This window comes from Pseudorca crassidens, chromosome 16 (genome assembly GCF_039906515.1).
Source record: "Pseudorca crassidens isolate mPseCra1 chromosome 16, mPseCra1.hap1, whole genome shotgun sequence".
Lineage (NCBI taxonomy): Eukaryota > Metazoa > Chordata > Mammalia > Artiodactyla > Delphinidae > Pseudorca > Pseudorca crassidens.
In genome coordinates this window covers 8115871-8141758 of record NC_090311.1, presented here as the reverse complement: position 1 = coordinate 8141758, position 25888 = coordinate 8115871, and the positions used below count along the sequence as shown (strand labels likewise).

The 25888-nt window shown below is 52.6% G+C and overlaps 1 protein-coding gene across 9 annotated transcripts in view; it reads right to left on the bottom strand.

Annotated features, from left to right (window-relative positions):
- Positions 1-5800, bottom strand: part of CHST15 (carbohydrate sulfotransferase 15) — a 99789-nt gene extending 93989 nt beyond the window's left edge. For 5 of the 9 annotated variants that reach the window (XR_010935719.1, XR_010935721.1, XR_010935720.1 and 2 more), the window contains exon 1: positions 5605-5800. The gene's annotated coding sequence lies outside the window, so the exon portion shown is untranslated. Of the gene's footprint in view, positions 1-339; positions 587-4528; positions 4655-4896; positions 4966-5355; positions 5487-5604 lie in introns of those variants that run through there. The other 4 variants (XM_067709121.1, XM_067709124.1, XM_067709122.1 and 1 more) reach the window with 4 other exon arrangements.
- Between the last annotated feature and the right edge of the window lie 20088 nt (positions 5801-25888).

The following is a 25888-nucleotide window of genomic DNA, read 5'->3' as shown; positions in this document are numbered from 1 at the left end:
CCTACAGCCTGTCCACAGCGTTCCGCTGGAAGCATCCCAGAGGGCAACTATGGATCCAGGCCCCTCTTTGCACAGATGAAGAAATAGCCCAGAGAGGTGAAGCAACCAGCCTGACTAGAATCCAATGTGTCCTGGGGCTCCCGGCCTTACGGGGTGTAAGAGAAGTCCTCTGAGGTAGAATATGCCAGAATTCCACCCCCAACACACACCAAGAAATATACACATCTACATAAAAGACTGTACGTGCAATTTCAGAGGGATCAGAGACGTCCCCCGTCCCTGGTTATGAGCTCTGGAGCTAAAGAATACCACAAAAGCCGATGTTTCTTAAGCACTTACTGTATGCCAGGCACCGCTCCAAGTGCCCGGCAGGTATTGTCATGTAGAGGACCCCAGCTCTCAGGCCAGGGGTGAAGTCGCCCCAGACCACTCCAATGTCAGAGTCGCTAATGCAGACTCCTGCCGCACTCTGGGCAGCACTGTGGAACTCCGACTTGCAAGTTCTGCCTCGCCTACTGCTCTGAGCGCTGCCTCTCAGCTCCCACGCACCTGGCCCTGGGCCTGCACCTGGAAGAAGGCATCAATGCTGCATGTAGCTGCTGCTGATGAAAGAGGCTGCTCGCGTTTCCTGTACATCCTTTTCGAAATCAGCAGAGACTGAGAACCTGCTTTCTCCTGCCACCTCCCCGCCCCTTACCACTTGCTGATTCACGCCCGCCTTCCCCTTTTAGAGCCAGGATTGTTTTTCTCCCCCTCCAGCCCCATTTCCCTCCTTCCTCCACTGCCATTCCGTGCTCCTAGCTCCTGCACATCCGGATGACTGAAAGCTTCTTCCCTGTGATTTCCAAGAGCCTCCCTGCCCTCTGATTGAGACACAGGGGGACACCTGTCTGACCTGGCTGGCACAGGGCCAGCTGGGAACCAGTAGGGGCCCAGCAAATGACAGCTGTTATGACCAAATGTCTTCCTCCCCAACCCCCGTACGTAAAAATATATATATATTCTGTATTGGCCCAAATCCACAAAAAACCTTTACTTTTCTTCCTAGATATGGAGACTGGATACTCAGTAGACAACTCCCACCTCTATGCTTCATTTCATGCTGTGAAGACACGGGTCTACACATAAATCATCTCGTCCCAGTGCTTCCTTTTAAAGGATGAGCGTCTCAGGAAGGAAATCAGACCCCAGCACTTGAGAACAATAACGAAAGACCCTGTGCAAGTCCAAACAGTCTTCCAGGACGTCGTTAGCTAAGTGAGAAGACGGGCTCTGGATTCACAGCAAAGCAACACAGTTCCGGCGGAACTCAGTCGACATCACCTGAGCATCCTGACTTTCAGGTGGATGTACCGTTTTCACCAGTGGCTGCAAGTGTCGCTTCTAAATCACGTGCTGCTAAAGAGATGCCCAGTGACAGAGTGCTCACACGGTGACACTGCCAGGCCAGCTACGTTTCAAACTAGTTTCTGTTTTTAGAATTTAAGGAAACTCCTCTCTCATACAAATGCATCCCAAATGACACCTGGCAATCCAGGGCCTGCTGAGACCTGGGGACCAGGACAGGGTCTGGATACAGGGACAGGAAGCAAGAGCTCCCCACCACAGCGAAGGTCCATTCATCTAGGAGTTTCCAAGAGGCTCCAGTCCAGCAGGGTGGGATGACAGAGCCAGCCCAGGAGCTGGAGAATCAGAGACCTGGTTTGACTTTCCACTTCTGGGCTGTGTGACCTCAGACCCACTACTCCGAGCCTCAATTTCCACATCAGTAAAAGGAGACTCTCCTCCTATACAACCCACCTCTCACTTTCCTTGCCTTACTGTCCTGCCCACCTTTGAACGCAGCTCGCTGTTCATTTGTCCATCAGGTACAGGCATTTTTGCCTGCTCCCTTCCTCCGAGGGCTGGGTCTCTATCTTATCATGGTGTACTATTTGATAATGAAATTATATAAAAAGTTTTAGGCAGGGTGTCTCTTTCCACATGACAAGAATTCAGCGCTTTGCAGGGCAGAAATAGAGACACAGATGTGGAGAACAAATGTATGGACACCAAGGGGGGAAGCGGGGTGGCGGTGGGATGAACTGGGAGACTGCAATTGACGCATATACACTAATATGTATAAAATAGATAACTAACAAGAACCTGCTGTATAAGTAAATAAATAAATGAAATGAAAAACAAAAGAATTCATCAAACAGCTATTGAATGGATGCATGACACACGGCACATGAAGCAGCCGGGCACATGGCCACAGGCACATCGGGCTCCCGTCAATTCTCAATCCCTCGGCCTCGGGGAGATGTGATCCCCATGCCCCGTCAGGTGTCACAGGTCTCTGACAGTGGGATGCCCTCCCCAGTACACAGACACAGGGCCAGACGTCAAGCTTCAGACCTCCTGGCAGAGTACTCACCCCACCCCCTACTTGTAGCACTGGAGCCCACACTTAAATGTCCAGGCTCAAGAATTCTCTTGAGAAGTAACAAGACCTGTCAAGTCCATTTTTTCCCCCCCAACTGGCTGGAGCTGAGCCAAAGCTGCCCTCCTTAGGTAGGGCATGTGCTCACCTGCCCAGGGCAGCCCCAGAGCGTCTCCCCTCTCCCCATCCCCCAGAGCTCGCCTGGACGCGGATGCTATCCATGCCATCGGCAGATGCCAGGCGGATGCTAGCCAGGCCACCTCCAGCCAGGCCCTAGGTGGCCTTGGACAACCACAGTCTAATCACAACCCAGCCCTAACCTAAAGCTTCTGCTAGGGCAGGTTCCAAGAGCCTGGGGCTCCCATGGCCCAGCTGGTTGACTTGGAGTTTCTTTTCTGCTCTTTCTCCAGACACCAAGTAAGCAGAGTCCACTTCCCAGCCTCTCCCAAACTTTCCTATAAACATAGCTTCTTCCAGATGCAGGGATTAATCTTCTCTCCTTCAGGCCAGCAGAAAATCAAATTCCTCACCTCTTCTGGCCAGGGGCAGCAGCAACAGAGGAGAAGAAAGGTGCAGACACAGAGGCCTCACGGCAGCCACAGTGACGGTGCTGGGATGCCTGGCCATCTAACCATCAAAGAAAAGCAAGGCTCACGTGGGATCCACTATGGACAAACCCGCCTCTCCACCTCCCACACACAATATCCTGGATGAATTAACCCTGCTCACTGCAGTCATACAATACCCAGAGAGAAAAAACACAAAAACATCATTGAATTTCCTTCAGAGGGCCCTAGAAATGGTTCTCCCGGGAAGCTGGACCTGGGAGGGAAGAAGAGCCCTGCAGCTCCACTTCTGGCTCAACTACGCACCTATGCACTGAGAGAGACCACGGCAAGCTGCTTCACCTGGCTGGCTCAGTTTCCCCATGCAGCAGGAGGCAAGGAAAACATTTTCCTGCCAATCTTTCAGGAGTATTAGAGACAAAAACGTATTTGATTTAAAACTACCTCATAAAAAGGCATTTTTATGCCCATGCTATTTTAAACAAAATCATATATGATTTGCACCTCAAGACGGCCTGATTCAACGTACAGTTGGTAAAATTAGTAAGTGCCACGTTCTGGAAGGGAGGGTTCCTGATTTTGCACCATTTGGGAAGGGAGCGGGAGCAGGAAAGCTGGGCATGGAAAATGGTGTGCGAGGTTCTAGAGGAACTTGGGGCAAATCTCCAGGCCTCAGTTTCCACCTGGACGCCTCAGCGGGTGCACGTGCCCCCGGGCTGCTTTCTGCTCCAACACCGGCTGGCTGGCTGCCCTCTTAGGAACCGCAGTTGAGGAAAGAGGAGCTGGGGCCCTGCGAAGCCCTCGGCTCAGCCTCACAGAACAGCGCGCCACATCCCTTCCCGGGGCGTCCTGCGGCTTCCTGGACATACAACTTCATTCCCCAGAACTCCGTGCCATCAACTCACCCAACGTGAATGCAGCGAAGGGCCTCGGGGAACCGGAAACTGGGGGCCGGAGGAGCGAGTCTCAGCCCCAGGCTTTGCCGCCTCCTTCTCGAACCTCCCTGCTCGAGGCGCGGACGTCCAGCTGCCTACAGCCGGCACTCAAGCCCCAACCTTCAGTCCACACCCGCCGCTCCACCCCGCGAGCCGACCCCGGGCGCTGGGCGGACGGACAACGTGGGCACCAGGACCGCGACGGGGCGGTCGAGCAGCCGCACCCAGGACCCTGGCGGCTCCAGATCCTGCACACACAAGCACACACAAGCGCGCGCGCCGGCCAATCCGTTCGCCCGGAGGAGTCGGAAGGCGCCTCCACAGCTCTTCATTCATTCCCCCAAAGGCGAGGTTCCCTTCTCCCGGGCGCCTCCATCCCAAGATCCTAGGGGGCTCCAAGGGGGCCAACTGCGCCACGAGCCGCCCGCCATCCGCCCACGGCCGCCAAGTCCTCTCCACCCGCACACGCAACCCAACAGACTCGGGCTCCATCACGATCGGCAGCGTCGCCCCCGCGCAGGGGCCGTTGCCACCCCGGCTCCCCACAGCTTCGTCACCCCGCAGCCCCACCGCCCGGCCGCCCCGCCGCGCCACTCGGCTCAGACCTGCAGCGCTCGGCTCGCCGCGCCCAGGCCGGCCAGGGACGCCGCCGCCGCCGCCACCGCAGCCGGGAAGCGCCGGCTACTCCGGAGTCACGCCGCCTCCTGAGCTGGGAGGGGGCAGGGGGCGGGGAGGAAGGAAGAGGGAGCGGGGAGCAAAAGTTCAGGACGCCCCGGGCCTCGCCGCGGCCCCGTCTCCTCCCAGGCCCGCCCCCGCGGTCCCCCTCCCGGAACCCGGTCCCACAGGCTTCGGCGCCCGGGACACCCCCAACACACACCAAGCCTCCCCTCCCAGTGTGGCCGCAGGACTGGAGCCGGGGCGAGGAGGCGGTTCTGAACCCGAGTCCAGGAAAGAGTGGCAGATGCACACCTACCTGCCTCGGGCCGCGCCTGGAAACTTCCCAGAAGTGCGCCGGGAAGCGGAGCGCAAGGCTGGGGAATCCCCACCCCCACCCCCATCCCCACCCAAAGCGCGCTCTTAAGGAGAAAGCACCGATCTGTCGGTCCGTCGGTCCTCCGCCTGCAGCGCGCCGCCCCGATTCCGACTCCTGGGGTCGTTCTCCTGGGGCCACCCCGTGCGTGCCCCGTGGCGTGCGCCCCCCGCCGGCCTCCGGCTGTCCGCGGCGCCACCACCCCGCCGCCGAGTACCCCGTCCCCGAGCTCCGACCGCATTTTCCCGAGCCGGGGAGGGGGGCGTGCGACCCTTCCCGCGGGGTCCCCAGCGCGCGGGGCGCCCAGAGCACGGCCAGAACCGGCGGCGAGGGGACGCCCTCGGCTGGGGGCCGCGGTTGCCTCGGGGAGACTGGGCCGAGGGTCGCGGGGCCCAAACCTGCCTCGGCTCCGCGCGCTCGCAAGTTCATTGTCTGCCTGGGCCGTCGTCGCCGCCGCCGCTGCCGCCGCGCCGGGAGCGCCGCGGGGAGTGAGGCTGCGCGCAGCCTCCGCCAGGCCGGACTCCCTACGCCCAGCCCGGGCCGCCCCCGGCGCTGCCCGGCCAGAACGCGGAGGGGCGCCGGAGCCCGGAGCCAGACACCACCCGCCGCTCGTCGCCGCCCCCTCCGCCGCGCCTGGCACCCAACTTGTACCTGAGAAGCCTGAGTCCAGCCCGGGAGCCTCTTCGGCTCCGGCTCCGCGGGAGCGCGCCCAGCCCCGCGCCTCGAGCCCCTCATCCAGGGCGCGTCAACCTGACTCCCCGAGCGCAGGGAGGAAAAGTTTGGGAGTGACGTGCGGATGGCGAATGAAACATCCGAAAAGAACCCTCCCCCCGCCCCATGTCGCGCTGACACACATCAGCTCGAGTCTGGAATGTGAGAAAAAGGCGTGTGCGCGGAGCGGTGGGTTTGGTTCCCGCCCCCTCTCCTTCCAAGTAAACACGGCTTGTGCGATGCGGTGATTCCAAATAGAAAGCAAACCGAAACCCCTAAAGTCTGCCAATGACACCCTGCCAGAACTTGGAACGAACTTGGCGGTCTGGAGCCAGCCCATACGTTGATATTCAAGGCCATGGCGCTGGTGGGTTCCGCGCCCTCTGTTGTATTTTTGCATCCCGAGAAGGCTCTCCCGGGCTCTTCAGCCCAGCCTGTTTGCTTCCACGGTGAGGGAAGGCTCAGCGGGACCCCGAGCCCGGCCGGCCGCAGTGGCCCAGGGGGTGGCAGCTCCAGGAAACCACCTGGGCTGCCCGAGGTCAAGGAAGCGGCACCAGTGGTAAACTCCGGGCTCTTGAATGGAGATACCGTCAGTTAAAGAAAAGACACTTTGAATTCTGGAAGACTCGACTCAAGCCCAGCCTCTCAGGAAACAGGTCCAAGGGACAGAAAAAAAAAAATCCTTGTTCTCAGTCACATAGCCTTTTGCCTGCCCGTGTCCCCATGGCTACAGTCCAGCATCTTGTCCTCAAAGCAACAAAGCAACCAAGAGTGGAGCTAAAATGCTCTATAAGTGTCAAGCGCTGGCCCACCGCTGAGGGATGCGTCCGGAGGGTGCCTTTTCCCCCTTTCCTCTCTTTCTGGAAATACGTGACTTTGATCGCTTGAGGCTTCATTTCACCCCACCCCACCCCCCGAAACTATAACCCACCCTGAGGTCATAAACTTCGGCTCGGCATCCACGGCAACTAATGCAGAGGTCACAATCAGAGGATTATAACTGCAGATGGAAAGCTGGGATGAGAGGGGAATTCTTCAGAACGGTATCTTGTTTTCCTGCAAATAATGCCTCTTACATAAAATCTACGAAGAAAGATTAATGCAGCAAAGAGACCAGCCTTAGAATCTCAGACTAGATTGCTTTTTCCATATAGACTCCACTTGGTGGTTTTTGTTCATTATTATTTTTTTAAACAAAAAGCTTTTTCTGAAAGTACAATGAGCTGCTTTTTGCAGGGTTCACAATTCCCAATAGATGATGAGGCCATTTTTCAAGGTCTTACCCACGTTGTGGCTTTGGGGCTTATTTATTAGTCCCCAAGAAAAGCCAGCCTTTCAGTAAGGTTTATATACTCAAGTAATTGCCTCGGGGGACACAGTGAAGGGTGCTGTTAAAGAAGGTTGGTTGTGCATGCTTCTGCAAGGGAGGCCCTGGGCCAGGCAGCTGTCAGACCAGAGTGTGCAATGGGTTTAAACAAACACAGGGAAGGTTCTGTGGAAACACAGAGGAGGAAATCCCCTCCTGTAAGCGAGTGTGGAACCTTATTCCACAGCCACACATACCTCGTCTTTCCTCTCCTCCCTCCAAGTAAACACACCACTCCGTTGTGGAGACAGCGCAGGGCCCACCCAGATCTCACTTTCAGATTCAGGTGTCAGAAATCTCAGTTGACTCAGAGCAAACTGTTTTTAAGTAAAATCATGGTGCCGCTTTGATATAATTCCACCAGGGACTTTCTAAAGGTATTTATATACGTGCCTGAGATTAACTGGATGACAATTTTTCCCCTCAACATTAATTGCAAAAAAACTCACCCAAGAATTGCCCTTGAGTCTTTTATTCTGGAGAGTTGAGAGAATACCCAAAGACCAGACGTGTGAGTGACTGGGTGGGTGAGTAGATGGATGGGTAACCGTGAGAGAGGCTGGTGCCAACATGATATTGGCAACTAATGGGTAAAAAAAATACAAGTAATTTAAGAAAACGAATATCCCCTCACCATATGCACACGTAGGCCTCCATAATTCTGGAATTAAATTGTCTGGCTTCAACCCCTACTGCTGACACCAACGAGCTGAGTGACCTTGGGCAAGTCATTTCTTTCTTTGCCTCAGTCTGGAGCCTATAAGACCCCTACAAGCAGTAAATTGAATTATTGACCCCATGGGGGTATTACACTTCTACATCTTTGTCACAGCCTCATAGCACATGGAATGTGCTTCCCTCCCCATCCCTTGACTTTGGACTTGATCATATGACTTGCTTTAGACAATGAGATTTTGAAGGATGTGACTGAATCAGAGGCTTGACATGTGTTGCAGGGCTGGGCTTGCTCTCCTGTGCTTTGGATCCATAATGAGAAGAACGCATCCTGAGAAGCTGCTGCCTCTTCCAGCAAGGCTCCAGAATAAACACACGTGGAGCAGACCTGAACTCAACTTGCAGCCTGGAGCCAAGTGACCCAGCCTGGATTCAGAACTGCCTCAGCTGACGTACAAACACATGAACAAGGGGGAAATGCTTGTTGCAAGCTATTGAATGTTGGAAATTTTGTTACATAGCATTATTGTGGAAGTGGCTGACTGATACATTCCCTCAGTGGGCTGGTGTGAAGACTAATGATACAGTGTTTGAAAAACATTAAGCATAATTCTTAGGACCTAGTAAGAGCTCAGAAATATTCGTTATTATTTGGAATCAATATTACTGAAAGTGGTTTTGCATATAATAGTCACATAAGAACTGTTATTGAACTGGTTAATTGAATTAATGGATAAGTATTACTTGAGTAAAGATTCTATGAGAATGCAAGCATATCAGGAAATTGGAAGACCAGGGACCTGCCATGATCCCCAAGCTACGTTCATTCATTCATTCATTCAGCAGACACTCCCTGAACCTCTGCTCTGTGCCACACACTGGAGTGAATGTTGGAGCCACTAAGAAGATTAAGTCTCCGAACCCTGCTAAGGATGGAGATCTACAGATCCCCACCATGTGACAAACACTGCTAAGTACTTCCCCGTGCTACATCATTTGACCTTCACAACAGCCTTGTGAGCCAATATTATTTAATCCCCATTTTTCAGATGAGGAGACTGAGGCTCAGGAAAAAAAACAACATAGGAAAAGACCAAAGCCCACTCCTATACCTTTAGTGTGCACTCGTGCCAGTGAATTCAAGTTCATGGTGGGCACACCCATCAGGTAAGCGCAGTGAGAATAAAGAAGTAAACACAGCTGTGTTGATCTCCAGGCGTCTTATGTGCAATTTGCTTAAGAAATACTGAAGCTTGGGGGACCCAAGTTCTGCTTCTGCCATCAGCTGTCTGGAAGCCCTTGAGCCCCTCTCTGACCCTCAGTTTCCCCACCTGGAGGGGAGAAGGACCTTGAAAGCTGCGGCTTTGGCACCTTCTAAAGCTGTTGACTCAAGAGGCATTGCTGTTGGAAGTTCATTTTAAAGGGATTAGGGATGGGAATCAGTGCAAGGAACTGGCCCAGTAATTTCAAAGTGGGGAAAACAGACCACTTAAGGGTAAAGGAGATAAGGTCGGGCCATGGGCACTGCTCGTTACAAGCCCCAACTCAACAGCCACAACCTTGCCTTTGGTAATTCCACCATGTGAGCATTGAGACCAGAGCATTTGGGGTCTTCCAAGAAACTTCTGTCAGAATGGAATGCCCCCTCTTAGATGTCAGAGGACTTAGTTTTCAGCTAACGCCTTACTTTTCAGTTAACACTTCAGCAGAGACTGGGATGAAGTTCAATTCACATTCAGCTTATTCCCCAACTCGAGGTTGTTTCCAAGGGGACAGCATTGAGGGGAGGGGACTGCCAGAGTCAGAGTTCCTGTGCTGGGAAGGGCTGCACCTGAGGGCCATGGGGCCCCTGGGGATCAGTGCACAGGCTCTCCAATTTGTTTCGTTGGACCTGGCTTCAGATCTCTGCCACCAGCAACGACCTGCTTCCAGCCCTGTGACTTTGACGAATTTAGACTGCTCAGTAACCTGAAGTGCATTTCAATTTCATAAATTTAAAAATACTGTGGTTAGACAGATCCCTTCTGCAGTAATGCATCCATTAAGTGCACTTGAAGCCAATTTTGGTATGCTAATGCACCACAAATCAACGTGAAATTTAGGTTCTTGTGAAAATTTCCTACACTCGATCCAAAACCTCAACCAGATTTAGGATAATAACAAATTCCTTAAAGCTGCAGACTTCAACTCTGTATTGAAACTTCAGTGAAGAGAGCAACGGAGCCAGTTTTAAACAAACGTCGGAATGGGTGTGTTTACATGAGCGCTGCCTATTCTAACGGGGTGCCCCCCGGGGGTCAGTTCACTTACTCTAAAGATGCTGCCACAGCTGGAAGGTTTTAGAGCTCTATTCTGAGTTCCCTCCAGGGAAATCTGTAAGCCCTTTGAGGACAAGAACAGGGTCAGGTAAGTCTCTGTATTCCCAGCCCCTAGCTCAGAGCCTGGCACAACGGACACATCCAGTGAATGACCCAGTTGGAACTTCCTGGCTTGATTAGCGACTTGTCCACCAAATTATTTTCTAAAATCAAATGCCTTCCCCACCAGTGAAGACTGGGGATCCGAAACGCACAGGCAGAAACCTCTGAAGGAAAATCAGATGAAGACGCTAAGTGGTTTTAGTGATGACAGCATCATCACCTCTTCATCCTCCACGAGTGAGCGTATGGCCAGTAATTGGTGATAAAAAGAACCTACAGGTGATGAAAGAGACATAACGTCATTGTTATCACCACCTAAGACTGTTGCTACCAACTGTTGGTGGGCATCGCCTATCAACTGGCTGTTTTTAGCTGCATAATAGACATTTCGCCAATAAGATAAAGTTTACAGCTGGTAGCATTTTCACTTACTCGCTTCTGTCATGAAATCTCCAGCCCACCTAACAGCAAGAGTGAGCTGTTGACTTAGTAAATTTAGAGCAGCGTTGCCTGCCCCAGCTGTGAAATACCTGAACCTTCTAAACACGTTTCATTTTCCTGGCGGAGCATTTAATGCAGTCACGTGTTACAAAGCCCTGCTTGGGAGGAGGAGGGGAATGACACACCCGCACGCAGAGGCTCCAAGCAGCTGTTGGTGATTTGCACCCCTTTCCTGCCCAGCTTTGCTGCTCGGTTCAACCCAGACCTGCTTCACCCCTCACAACCCCTGGCTCTCTGAATGTCCCCACCACACACCTGCCCAGGTGCCTGAGGCAGAGGCCCCAGGGTCATCCTTAGCTCTTGACTCTGTTACCCCCAGCTCTCATTAGCCACCGTCATCTTCTCAACCCGGCCGATCTTAGAAGCCTGGAATGTTTTTAAAATGCAGATTCCTGGACCTCAGTACCAGAGATTCCATCTCAGTGGGTCTGGAGTGAGGCCCCAGGATCTGAAACTCTGGGGGTGGTATCTGGGGATCTGTATGTTTAGCAACCCTCCCCCACTCCGTACCCACTGAAGTCTGAGAACCACTAGTTTGGACACATCTCGCCTCTCCCTTGGGTCTGTTGCAGTAGCCTTTAGCTACACTCTCTGCTTCCTTTCCTGACCTCCACTAACTGGTTCTTTCTACACGCGTAGCCAGCATCTTTCTGATACACAAATCTGAGCATGTCAGCCCCCATAATAAAACACCTGTAATACCTCCACTGCACCCAAAGGTGAGTCCAGTCCACATTGCCAGGCAGGGTCCAAGGCCCCGCAGCTGTGCCTCTGTCTCCCTTCCCAGTTCTCACACACCCATCAGCACCTTTCCCACTGCTTCCCAAAGTGGCTCAGGGACAACAGATATGGTCATTCTGAGATGAGTTCTGGGACAATGGCATCATGAAACATTCCCAGGGGCTTTCTGCTCTTGGATGGAGGGTTAACTAGAGAAAAGTTGCTTCCTTAGAAGTTTCTTTGATGACATTAAAACCCAGGGTGAGTGTGGCCCCTTCTCCTCCCCAGGCCTTACATCCCTGCCCATGACATGGGGGTGGAACTGGATTATCTCTTGGGACCAAGTTCTCTCCAAAGTGTCATTAGAATCTTGATTACCCATCATGAGAAGTGACAGAAGGTGATCTGTTCACTGTTTGCATCAGTCTTCCATAGCTGTGTAACAAATTACCCCAAACCCAGTGTCTTAAAACAACACCTACTGACTACATCACTGTTCTGTGGGTCAGATGTCTGGTGGGTTCTCTGCTTCAGGTCTCACCAGAATAAAATCAAGGGGACAGCAAGCCTGGGTTCCTATCTGCAGGTCCTGTGGAGAAAGTGCTTCAAAGCCCACTCAGGTTGTTAGCAGGATTCATTTCTTTGTGGTTACTGAGACCCTCGCTTCCTTGCTCAGTGTTGGCTTGGGTTTGGTCTCTACTCTCAGAGGTCACCCTCATTTCTCCTCACGTGGCCTCCTCCACCTGTGAAACAGCAACAGCATTTCAAGTCCTTCTTGCTCTTGGGACCCCTTTGCCTTCTCTTTTGCCTCTTCAGGGCTTCTGTGATTACATTGAGCCCACCAAGGAGAATCCAAGATATTCATAATGCAGGATAATCTCCTTATCTTAAGGTCGACTGATTAGTAACCTTAACTACAACCGCAAGGTCCCTTTTGCCATGTAACCTACACGTTCATAGGCATAACACTGGGAGCAAAGGTGATGGGGGTCATTTAAAATTCAGCCTACCACACATCAATGTCAGGAAATCCAAAAGTCTAGAGGCTCTTGCCCGCATCACTTCTGCAGGGAACGTTTCCCGAGTGGGTCCAGGGACACCACTCATGAGCTCCCAGAACAGCAGCCTTGCCCTCTGGAGGCTCACAATCTAAAAGGACACAGACAGGGAGAACCACGTGTCAAGCCTGTGCCAGCGCTGGGGCAGGGGCCCGGGGGGTGGGGGTGAGGCAGCTTTCTCATGCACTCAATAAGAAGCTGGCCCGCATAAGCGTCCCCAACCCCCAGTCATCCAGGGAGCGCTCGGATTTTGCTTCATCTGGAGCAGTGATTCACTTACCACGTTCCTTCAATACGCTCACATAGAAGCAATTTACATACTGAAATATATACAGATGAAGCTGTAAGGTGGCTGGGAGTTGCTTCAGTAATGGGGTGTGGGAAGAGTGTGGGGCACAGAGAAATGGCAGTGGCCACGGGCTGACGACGGTTGGAGCTGGGAGGTGGGGTGTTGGGCACCCATCTCTATTTCTGGTCTGTGTTCGGAAAGCCCCACAGTAAAAAGAGTTTAAAAAATATACTTATAGGGCTTCCCTGGTGGCGCAGTGGTTGGGAGTCCGCCTGCCGATGCAGGGGACACGGGTTCGTGCCCCGGTCCGGGAAGATCCCACGTGCCGTGGAGCGGCTGGGCCCGTGAGCCATGGCTGCTGAGCCTGCACGTCCAGAGCCTGTGCTCCGCAACAGGAGAGGCCACAACAGTGAGAGGCCCATGCACCGCAAAAAAAAAAAAAAATATATATATATATATATATATATATGTACTTATAAAAGATGAGTTATTTCCTTATGAATGGAAAAACCACTATCATTCACCATAAAAATTTGTCAAAAATTAAATATAATTAAACACACACACACACACACACACAAAGTGGTTAAATTCCAGCCAGGTACTGAGAGGTGTTTTCTCCCTGTTAATCCTCGCTGTTAGGAAAATTAGCAAGTGTCAGAGTTTAAGGACTGGGATGCAGTGAGCTTTCTCACTGGGATAGTTTTTAAGAGGACTTAACAATCTTCTTTAAATCCTTCTGATATAACTTTCCCAGTAAGCGTCTCCATTATGTTTAATGCCTGGTCCATGTATCCCCCAAAGTCCCCTGTGGTCTGGATAAGCTCTTGAGGCCCCTCTGGACCCTGCGGTGTCCCAGACTGTAACTGTGTGTGTGCAGAGGGGGGGTGTGGATGGGGAGGGGTCAGAGGGAGGAGACGAACAGCCCAGGCCACCAGGGAGAGTCCCCTTAGGTGAAGAAAGCTTGGGCTCCGAGTTTGCCCTCCTCTGACCTTGGCACCTGAACCTCTTCTCCAAATCTCACTCCCCTCCCCACTCAAGACTCAAGACCCAAAGCATTTCTCATACCCCAACCCCAACCGCAAGCTGGCCCTAGGAAAGAGCCTGGGGGCCTCCACAGCTTAAATGAATGTCTAATGAAGGCCATTCTCCCATCCCCAGGTCTCAGAGGAGACTGCAGGTAGCTTTTTTATCTAAGTCTCAGGCAACCTGAACACTTGAGGAGGCTGAGATGGGAGTTTCTCAGCCAAGGCATGACTTGAAGGCCTAACCCATGGGCCGCATCAGTGGAACTAAGAAGAGGCTGGATCACGGCAAGTCCATCCATCCAGAATTGAGCTGTGGGCCCTTCTGCTCAACCGTGAGGTAGGCCTGATGACTTCCTGGCACTTTGCAGTGACCTGGTCTCCAACCCACCCCAGTGTCCCAAGGACACGGGCAGAGCAAGGAGATGTGCCAACTGCCTGGCTATCCCGTGGCCACAGGGGAGGGAAGGGGAAAGAGTAGGACCGGTCCCTCCCCGGGAATACAGGGTGCTCTCCCGGCCCCACGGCTGGACACAGACAGGGGAAGAGGATGTTTCTTGCACACCTGTCTGTTGCCAGGCACTCTGCTGGGGGCCGTGCACATTCCTTCCAGCCAAGACACTGTTGAGGGGACGAGAGGTGGGCAATGGGGGAGGGTGGGGTCTGGGGCACTGTGGAGCACACACCCCCATCCAAGGAGACAGCTGGGTCTCAGCTCCTGCTAGACAGGGCATGGGAGCCAGAAATCTGAGTTTTATTGTGAAATAGCACAATTTTAAAGGTAATCTTGGATTGGCAACTAAATCAGAGGAAAAAATTATATGGCAAGTGGGAACCAACCCATTCAGATTGCAGGAGAGATGTCCACAGGCTACCACTTCCGTAGCTCTGTACCAATGGCTCCTGACACTTCAGCAAGCTGTTTCTGTGAAGGTCTGGGAGGGCCTAAGAGGTTATCATCCCATTTTACAGGTCAGAAAACTGAGGCTCAGATAGTTGCCCAAAGGCACACAGCTTTGCAAATAGCAGAGCAGGAGATGGGGTGGGGCCCATTGCCCCTTGAATCAGTGCTCTGTTCGGGGTACCCCCCCCAAACTCAGAAATGGGCCAGATGTCACCTGAGAGTCCCATCCAGAAGGTTAGCTCTGAAAAGGCTGGAGCACTCAGTCAGGGGTCTCCTCCAGGAACCTCAGGGGCCACCAGTCACCTCACTCCCGGTTTGCATAATTACACACCAGTGGCACACGCCAGTGACTGAAAGCATTCTCAGATGACAGTGCTACGATTACAATCCTCAGAGCAGTTTGTCATTTCTCGTGTATTCCCTTTTTTTGCCTGGCCAAGCCAGCCTGTATCATGGTAGCTGTGATGTATCTGGCCTCTGGTTGGCCCGCAGGAGGGAGATTTCTGGGAGGAAGGAGTCAAGCAGTGAGAAGGTCTGGACCCAGAGACCCGTGTGCGCTGCAGCATATGCAGACCTGCTGCCCCTCTTTCCTGAGCCGTGAGGACCCACTGCCTTTGCACCCAGGTGAGGGAGGAACTATTTTTCCACAGGTGCCCACTGGGGGCTGCGTCGGAGATAAGCCGCCTTCTCCATCCACTGATCTCCCCACAAGGCTGGGTCTCTGTGAGTCCTGGTGTCCTGTCATGGGGCTCCCCTGAAACCAGCCTCATGCCGGGCTTCCCTCCTGCTTCACAGGGGCCCAGGACCCCCGAAGTCCACCCTGTCGATGCTTACCTCAAAAGGAGCCGAGGGGTGCTTCTCCCCCTTCAGGAACCAGGATGCAGACATTTGTACAATGCATCTTGTCATCCAGACCAAGTCATCCCTCCTCAGGCCGTGATCAGGGCCTACAGCTGCTGGTCTGTCAGGGTTGGTGTAAAAACAATTATTTCTTCTTTCAATTCAGCCGGAGAGCTAAGCTGATATTTCAGGAGTCAAGGAGTCAAATATTCATAGAAATGACTGCATGATTCTTATTTGGAATATTAATTATGTGACGGGAACAACAGAACCAGTTTTTGTCTTTTTTTTTCTGTTAAGCCCCAGTGAAGGAGCCGTCCCCAGACTGCTAAAAGCCTGACACAAATAAACAAGGTCCCACAAGCAGCTGCCTGACCTCAGTCGGGACTTGCCCCTGGTAGAGGCCACGGTAACAACAGCACCAAAAAAAAAAAAAAAAAAAAATCATACCTGGAGTACCTCTAGGGCTTTACAATTTACAGACACTTTTGCATTCGTCCAGTCCTTTGGGCCCCTGTACCTAACTCTTAAAGATCTCTATGTGACATATTAATGCACCATTTTATAAAGAAGCAGTAGCTCAGAAAGAGAAAGGGTCTTGCCCAAGGACTCAGCTGAGAAGTCCTAACTGTAACGGAAGGATTCAATCCAAGGCCAATGCTTTCCCTATTAAACCCTCTTCACTCAGCAGAAAAATCTCAGCCTCATCGTGGCCCTGAGGAAAGTACATTATTCCAGCCATTTTGTACATAAGGAAACTGTAACTGAGAGAGCTTCACCTTGGGCCCTTTCCCAAACCCCCTGTAACATTCACCCACCCATCCTTTCACCCTAAGGAGGCTCCTGGCACCCTAGGACCCTGACCCATTTTTCCCGGGATAAGGGACCCACAAGGGTGATGGCATTCAAGGGTGTTTTTTAGTTCTGTTTCTCTCCAGCTCAGTATTTAAAAAATATCAACCCACCAGAACCACAGAACACAAGGCTTTTTGCACTTTGGCTAATTTCCTGCTGACTCAACCAGGCTGGGAAAGAGGCAATAGTGGTAACTTCTCTGGCCATGTGTGAAAAATATTTATTGTTGAATAGTCCTCTGTTTCATAAAAGGTGGTCAGGCCTCTCTCCAGGGCAGAGAAGCTCCCACAAGTGTGGCTGTCCTTCCCGAGCCTGTCACTTCCGTGCGGGAGGATTCAGGTGGAGCTGCTTTCTCTCTCGTTCCAGCAGGGTTTTCCTCTTCTCTCTGCAGAGGCCGGGTGCAGCCACAATTTACAGAAGCCAGAGCAGAAGTTCCAGTTCCTATTTTCACCCCAATATGCTTTTCCTCGGTGAACCTGGCAAATAAATGACCTGACCCCTCTGCACCTCCGTTTACCCATCTGTGAAATGGCTAGAATAAAATGCAGGTATTGATTGATTTGTAAAGAGCCTACCTCTGATTCATCTTCAGATAACCTCCATGTTCAGGGCCAGGGGGCTCCTCCCTGGAGGCTGAACGTGGCTCTATGTTGACTTGAAAAGAGCCTTTGAAATGCCAGAGAAAACGGAAAAGGACATCAGAGCACACGAAAGCCACCTCTCCTATTCAGTAATGCTCGAGGCTTTTGATGATGCTTATGTGAGTAGCTCCTGTCTGCGGAGGACCGGGTGAGAGAGCCAGTTTCAGAAGGGAGCCGTCTACAGTATATTGGATTCCAAATCCCAAAGACCAAAGACGGGGGGTTAATCATGTTTCAATTACCTCAACAGTTGCAAAGACTGATGTCGATGTGATGTGTCCCGGCCATCCTCTGTGTTAAAGGTGTACTTCCATATGCCATAATTAGCATCGTGATTTTTGTCCCCCAACCCCTCCTGACCCGCCCCGGGATTGGATGTGTTCAGCCTGGGAATTGATCACCAGCTTCAGAACTTCAGCAGCTGAGATGACGCGTGGTGCTTTTTAGCAGCGCCTCCCCCCCCACCTTGGTTCTTCCAGGACTGGCTGGTTTCCCTGTCTCCTCCAAGCACGCCCAGCAGGGGTCTGTGGGTGGAGGGCGGGTGACAGGCGGTCCTTGGTGTGGGGCCCGGGAGACGGGCAGGACGGCTGTGCTCTGTGCAGTGATCGCTCTTCAGCCCAGGCCTCTCTCCCAAGCTCTGTATGTCCCGTGGCCGGGACAGAGGTACCAGACTTCGTCTTCTGGTGCCCAGCTGCCCCAGCCTCCCTGATCTGGTCTCAGGGAATGGCAGTCCCCCAGGCGAGGAGGCTGGGAATTGCCCTTCATCCCTTCTTCCCCACTTCCCACGGGTCTCTGGATTCTGCTTGTTGATGGCTCAAGGCGCTGTCTCCTCCTCCCGCCTCACTGCCATGGGCCCGCCTCAGGCCTCCACTCCCCTTGCCCAGATCCCTGCCTCCCAGTGGGTCTCCTTGCCTCCACCGCGCCCCAAGCCCCCACCTTCCTTGCTCTCCTAACCGCAGGAGCCCTGATCTACTCTCAGTTTCGAGCACTGTTCTTCTTGTCCCTGGACCCTCCCTCCACCTGAGGTGCTCTCCCCGCCCACACCCTCTGCATGGCTTCCCCCATTTCCCAGCCCTCCCAGCAGTTCGATGGGATCACACGAGCTCTGGTCAGGGGACTGCCAGTAGGATGACGCGTGTCATTTCCAGTTGAAGCACAGAAAAGCAGGTGGGAACTCTCCCTGTGCTGTCTGGGGAGGGGGTGGACCCTGCAGGCCAAAGCAGCCTCCATCACTGAGTCACCATAAGGTGGACACCTGATGTCCAGTCTCTCAACATACATAGCCTGTGTGTGAACAAGAAACAAATCGTATGTGTCAGCCCCCTGAGACATAAGTGTTGCAGTGACTGTAGCAGAGGCCTCGCCCACCCAGATTCATGGCCTGGGGAACTCCCTTCCCTCTTCCACACACTCAAGAGCCACCCCCTCTAGAAGCCAGTGAAACTCAGATCCCCGGCCTATGCTTCTACAGCGTCCTGTGATTTACCCAAAGGGAGGAACTTCGTCATCACCATCATTGTGGTCCCTGTCACCATCACCATCATCATCATCGTTCATCATTTCTTGATGACTGTCTAAATGCTGTACGCACACACCACATCTCATCTAATCCTCATGATCAAGTATATACTATTTCTTCTTCCCATTTTGCAGACCAGGAAACTGAGGCTCAGAGAGGTTACGTGGCTTGTTTAGTTGCCCAGGTGCCAAGGGACGGTCTGTCCGAGCCCGCAGCTGGATCCCTTCGTTATCCGCTTCTCTACGCCCTGCACTCAGCACAGATTCCAGCACGCAGTGGGTGCTCACTGAAGTTCGTCGAATGAATTCACGAATGATGCTTGCTTTCTGGCCTTCCTTTTATGTAGTAGACCTCAGGGGAGAGGTGGGGCTGCAAGTGGTAAGTTATGCCCAGAAAGATCCCCACCATGCCCTCTCCCTCCAGGGCAGCTCACACCAAACATTTTCTCTCAACTCAGTTTGCAGAAGACTTTCGTGTGTGATGGAGTCTGGTTTTTTGTTTTGTTCTGTTTTGGTTTTGAGAGGACGCTGTGAAAGGATGGGATGGACACAGTCCTCATCACTTGCTTCTACTCTGACACTGGGATTCAGAGGCCTTGGCCCCTCCAGTCCTAGAATAGCCCCCTGGCCACCACCCCCAAATTTGCACAGCCCTCCCCGCGTGTAAAGCACTTTTCAAGCATCTTACGTCATCTGATTCTGAGATACAGACTTATTATCCCCATTCCCTAGATGGGAACACTGAGACCCAGAGATGTTGGGCAATTACCCCTACCCAGCCAGCTCCTGAGAAGCCCACCTGCAGTTTGAGCTCAGGTCCCTCTGGCATCAGAGGCCACAGGATCTCCCAGCCCCATGTTGCCTCTGCTCTGGGGGGCAGAGGAGGATTGCTGGGCTGGGCCCTGAGGCCAGCCGTCATGACCACTGGGAGGAGGGGAAAGAGAGGGGCTTGCAGGCAGCCACGGTAGCCTGGCTCTGGTGTCACACTTAGCACAAGGGAGCTATTAGACTGGTTGTCTTCCTTCCTGGGCAAAAAGAAAATCGAACCCAAGGTAACAAGTGAGAAGACTGTTTGAAAGACCCCAGGGAGGCCAATTCCTGGAGGGGGCTTGGAGGCTGGGAGAAGAGCTGCCGGGTGAACAGACAGTTTGGAGTTTGTGCTTTAATGGCTGGCTGTGTGATGCCAGGCTCTGGGAGAAGAGAGAGGCTCAGTGCTGCCCAGCGGGCAGGGACATCTTACGACGACTGTGCTCAGCTGCCCAGTCGCTTGGCCTCCAGGAATCAGCTGAAAGTCGTCGTTTGTCTCTTTCCACCAGCCTGGCCTGATTGGAGACCCACTGAGACAGCCAATTGGATTTTAATTCACTCCCCATGATTGGCTCGTGGTCTGTCTGGGGGATGAGAAAATCCACAACCAAAGGCCATCGAAAGAGACAGAAGAAGAAAGGGTCCTTCTTTTTTCTTGGGACAATGGGATGCCCAGAGCAGCTGTGACTGTCTCGCTTCCAGCCCGAGGACAAATCCATCATGCAGGATTGGGTAGAGCTGATGGGATCGGGGGAAATGAGCTCAGAGCCCTGACATCCCATCCAGAGCGTGCCCCGCTCTGGACTTCTGGGTTATGAGATGGCAAATGTCCTTACAGTTGAAACCAGTTTGAATTGGGGCCTCTTGTTCCTTACAGCAAAATCATCCTAAATAGATACACCAGGAGTCCGGGTCTTATCCTGGAGGCCATGGAGAACAGGTGGAAAATCTGGTGGTGGATGGATGGGTGGGGGACTGATGTGTTAACACAGGGGTCCCCAACCCCCGGGCCACGGACGGGTACCGGTGCGCGGCCTGTTAGGAACTGGGCTGCACAGCAGGAGGTGAGCGGCGGGTGAGCGAGCGAAGCTTCATCTGTATTTACAGCCGCTCCCCATGGCTCCCCATCACTGGCATTACCGCCTGAACCATCAACCTGCCCCACCCTGTCCGTGGAAAAATTGTCTTCCACGAAACCCGTCCCTGGTGCCAAAAAGGTCGGGGACCGCTGTGTTAACAGACGGTTAACAAAAAGCGAGAGGCTGCCCTAAGGGATACAGGATCTTGCAAAGGGGGCTTCGGGAGTTAGGAGCAGGAAGGACTGGCGTCTGGAAGGAGCGAGAAGCCACCAGTCCACGCCACACCCCACCTGGGGAAGAACCTTTACCAGGCATGGGAAGTTCACCCATCCTGCCACTGGGAATGTGCCACAGCCTAGAAGGTCACCAGACATCCAACGTGATAGGGCACCCACCAGAGGCACAATGCCCATCACCTCTCCGCCCACAGAGACGGCGCTGTGCCTGCCGTGTCAACACGCGGTCATTGGAGAACATCTTTAATTGAAAACACGACCACGTAATCACAGCCATCACCTCCTAATTCCCTTTACCATTAAACAATGGGAGAACCTCAGCTCAGAAGCCCGGGAAGCGCCAGCGTGGGGGTCTTCAGAGAAGAGAATGGATCAAATTAGGACATTTGATCTTGTGTGTGTGCTGCTCTGTTGAGTCACTCAGCCTGAGACTGTCGCCTGCTGCGTCCTAAATGTTCAGTAAATGCTTGGTGAATTGACCACAGGATGCTCAGGGCATTCACCAGATGTTTGTGCGGAGTTAACCCCAAATCTCTTGGCAGTCTTTGCTGGGGAGTCACGTGGAATCACTCACCCCTGGGTTTACATCACGGCTCTGCCATTTCTTGGCCGGGTGACCGCGAGGCCATCACTTTACTTCTCTGCACCTCGGTTTCCCCAAACACTTTTTTGCAAGTGTTAGATCCTCTTCAGGTAGAGGGGAGGAATTGAAGGCGGAGGATTAAAGTGGGGTGGAGGGAGGGGGGATGTGAGGGGAAGAACAAAGCTGGAGGAGGGGACTCGCTGGCTTATAATTAGAAATGAACATTTTTCTATTCTCAGCCTCCTAAAATTGTATTCTCTTCCATAGATTCACTGTTACACCTTGGAGTTCAGCTTAAATAGATTGTTTTGAAAATGTGTTCCCTGTTGGCCCGGCTGAGCTGCAGCCCTCCTGAAGCCACACCACCACAACCTGGAACAGGCAGTGCTCCAATGGACCCCCAAGGCTTCAGCACGCTCGTGCTCAGCCGGCCATAGAGAGAGCCTGCCGTTTACCTCGGACTCCAAACCTTTAAGGCTCGTAGGTCCCTACCTCCTTTCTGAAAAGGGTTCGTGGGTTCATTTTTCCATCAGCTTTCAAATCTGCCACAGCATCTCCAGGACCGCAGCCTATGCAGCCAGCATTATAGATTACAGATGAACCCAAGGTGTGGGACTTCCACACACTTGTGCATGGGAAAGCCTGGGAGTGCAGAAATTACATTGGTTCCAGTGGAAACAGAATCTTCCTGTCCAAGAAGTCCACGCAAAAGATGCCTTTGTTCTAGAACATTGTCTACATTTCTCCCTCTGACCTGATTGCCCTATAGCTTCCCTTACCCTGTTGTATGTGAATGGTGCTCTGGGATCACCGTCCCTACTAATGTATGAATAATCTTCCCATTCCATTGATTGCCATCATTGGTGACTCCCCCTCCACTGTAATTCCTGCAGACTTAAGAACAGAACATGATGTGAACATAGAAAATGAGGGGGCAGAGGGATAGAGAGAGCAGAATCCAACAATAAACCTTTGTTCCACCCCTCCCCCCCACCACACACAGCCTCCATCCTGGGGAGGGCCTGGCCAGAGCTGGACAAGATGTCGGGGACCTCGCCAAGCAGGCAGGACACCAACCCTTGTGACGGCAGGGAAACTGAGAGAGAGGCCAGCCCTGGGACTGGGCCTGCACCTCAGAGGGGAGGGAAGATGCCACCAACCCCTCCGGAGGTACTCCTGGGAGGATGCCAGGTCTGTGGGCTCTGGGGGGCTTCTAGGACGTACCATCTAGTGGATGGTTAAGAGTCTCATATCCCATCTCAGGCCCTGGAAAGTCTGGTCGGAAGGCTCAGGACAAAGCAGTGACTCGTGTTCCTAATAACATGAACGTCACTCACAGTGCCACTGGGTAGGGTTTTCTAGGACTCACTACCTGCCCCCTGGAAGGTGACATGGAGATGGATGGTCAGAAAAAGCCATGTAGATTTCAGTGGCTTTTTAAAGACTGCATGTAAAGAATGCAGGCAGGGGCTTCTGATGAAGATGGAAGTAGAACGTTCCCCTCTGGTTTTGAAAGTACCAGAGATGAATAGCTTCCTGAAGCTCGAAGAATGCTCTGCTGGGTCATACTGATCATCTTCGGGGCCAGAAATTGTTCTGCAGTTGTTCCTGATTGAAAGGTTTTCTATTAATTCCTACTGGCAGGCAGAATAAGAAATATCGAGTACCTAATTGCCTTTGAAATAATTACACCCCCAAATGTAATATCTTAACCAACGCATCATGCAATCGATGTTTTGCTGAACTAGAGAGGTTTGGGAGTCAATGGAAGGTCAGCCCTGGATGGGGGGAGGGGAGCGCTAAGGCACTGGGTGATGGGTTTAATGCACGTCACCTGCAGCTTGAGTCCTGGCTTCCATCTGCAAAGCTGGTGGCTCCCACCAGGGCATTAGAGACACAGAAGCAGGGGCCCTTTGCTGGAAGCAGCTGTGGGGTAAAGGAGAAAGCATTAAACTAGGAGTCAGAGACATGAGCTGGACCAGCCACCATCCTGACCCAGCAACTTGGGGGAAGCTAGTCAACCCCTATGTTTCTGTCTCCTCTTCTGCAAAATGAGATCGACCAAGACCAACCTCAGGGCAGGCTGTGAAAATCCCTTGCGATAACTCACCAATGTAGGTGGAAACTTGTTGTCATCTACAATTCATCCATCCATTTATTTTAAAAATATTTATCTAGCCCCTGCTCTAGACCAGCACTGTTCTAGGTAGTAAGGTGACAGCCATGAATACAGTAGACCAAATCCCTGCCTTCAGGAAGATTAGCTCTAGGGAGGTGGCTAAGATTCGGTAGCATATGCTAGTGACACGTGTAAGGAGAAAAAACCAATCAGGGAGGGAAGAAGTAACGGGTTGGGCAGAGAGAAATTGGCAACAGCGAGTATAGACGATATTCTCCAGGAGCATAGCTGTGAAAGGAAGGAGCAGAATGGAGTGGCAGATGGAGGGGAAGTGGGGTACATGGGAGAAGCACAGCATGGTACGATGTTGATGAGGGTGAACCCATAGAGAAAGGAAGCCTTGATGTGGGAGGAGGAGAAATTGCTAGAGCAGTGTCTTCAGAGCAAAAGAGATAAGATGGGATCTGGTGCCTGATGGCCGGACACAGACGTGGTCCATCCACATTGCAAGGAGAGAAGACAGAGATTGTGAAGGCAAAGAAGCAGGTGGGTGGGGAGCTTGCGGACAGTCTCCTAGGTTGCTCTAATTTTTTCTTTGAAGCAAGTGCATGGCCATCAACAGAGAGATGTGATGGGGCTGCAATCTGCCCCTCAGTCTGTGCGCTGAGCACTTCCAGGGTTTCCTAAGGATGGAGAGGGTTTGCTTCTCAGACAGCGATCCTGACTCCCTTCCCAGTACACCTAGGGATGTAAAAGATGCCACGTGTTTTGCAACTTCTCAACTGAGTCGCAGGGGTGAGGACACCTTCCTGCCAACGCTATTTCCTCCATCCCAGGTTGCAGACTGGAGCACAGTGCAGCATAGCTGCACCCTTCTTTCTTCTGGCAGGAACCCTGCTCGCACTGCTAATTCGATCACCTTTAGCACATCACTTTCAGAGCATTGGTGTGGAATATTTTAAGTGACTGTTCTAATTGCCCCTAGCTCAGCACCCTGAATACTAAAAAAAAAAAAAAAAAAAAGCCCTAATGGTCATACGTTCCACAGAGAATTTGAAAAAAGAATAGAAAATGAGATAGCACTTTTTAATAACCACTCCATGTTATCCTAAAGACAACTTGCATTGGAAATTTCCCTTCAGCCTGAAGACTAGACGGTGGAGGCTCCGGAAGGGGCTTGGGCCAGGCCTGGAGGGAGGCCTGTGGCTTCTGAGAGTCCAACTCAGGCTTGTCTTCAGATAACAGACTTGGCTCCCATCCACGCTTGATAAAATCAACACCCTTTTGTAAAGATTCTTCAGGGCTGAGAGCTGGAGGACCGCAGAGGAAGATCCATCTTCCACTATGCTCAGCAGTGGCAGCTTCAGAAGCAGCCCCTGGGACGGACGTCAGCCCAGAGCACCGGCTGGAGAGGCCCAGGCTCGGGAAGGAGACCTCGCCCTCCGCTGTCTCAGACCCCGGGCCCAGCCAAGAAAGAGGCTGCGGGGGACACACCTCTTCCCGTAACTAGCACCGCTGGTGAGGCGAGGGTCCTTCAGCAGCGGGCCTGTGCCAGCATCTGTGAGCACGGCCCAGGGCAAGGGCACGGAAGTCCTTTGGGACACACCTGGCAGGACAGGATGCGGCCAGGTGCTGACCAAGGTCTGAGCGAACACGGCCGCCCAAACGCAGCCAGCCTCTATACCAGCAGGTGTCCCCCGACGTCTCCCTACCCTTCGCCCCTATTTTGGCCCTTTGGCAGCTTTCGGCACCAGTGGTCACGCTCCTCCTGGAAGTCTCCTCTCTCCCTCTCTGCCTGGTTCTGCGCCAACAGCTCGGGCCCTTCCCTGTCTTACGGCTCCTCTCCAACGTGCTTTTTAAAAGATTTCTCCTGCAGCCCCTTCTCTGCCCTCCATGCGATTCCAGCCACCCCCCTGATCCTCGTTTATTCAGTCAACAAATATTTGGGCACCCAGTGTGTGCCAGGCTGACAGAGGCGACCAGACACCAGCATGACATTGTCATGGGGGAGGCCGAGAGTGAGAAAGAAAACATGTGGATCAGGAAAGCTCCGGCCTCCAAAGTCTAAACTCTTTGCCCAGTTCTCCCCACGTGGAGGATCCGGGACAGAATGTCAGGATCCCAGGGCTCCAGCCTCGCTCAGCTCTGAGACCCTGAGCGAGACACGTAGCCTCTGTGGGCCTCAGTTTCCCCATCTGTAGGACGGCAGAGTTAGACTATGATCTAGTCTCTAGATCAGCCCTGTCCAGCAGAATTTTCTGTGATGACAGGCACATCCTATCCAGCTCTGCTGTCCTATCCCGCTGTCACTAGTCACGTGGGAGTATGGCACACTGAGGAACTGAAATTTTAATTTTATTTAACTTTCATCCATTTGAATCAGCACGTGTGGCTAGCGGCTGCTGTAAGGAACAGCACAACCCTCGCTGCCCTTGACCTTCATCGATAATTTTATGAAAGCTTTAGCCAATATCTCAATAAAGTTACCTACAAATTCTCTGAGTTGTTGGACAAAATAAACAGGACCATCAGAGGTGAAAATAATTCTGACTTTCAAATACCTTGTTTCTCCTTCCCGAGGCAAAGCC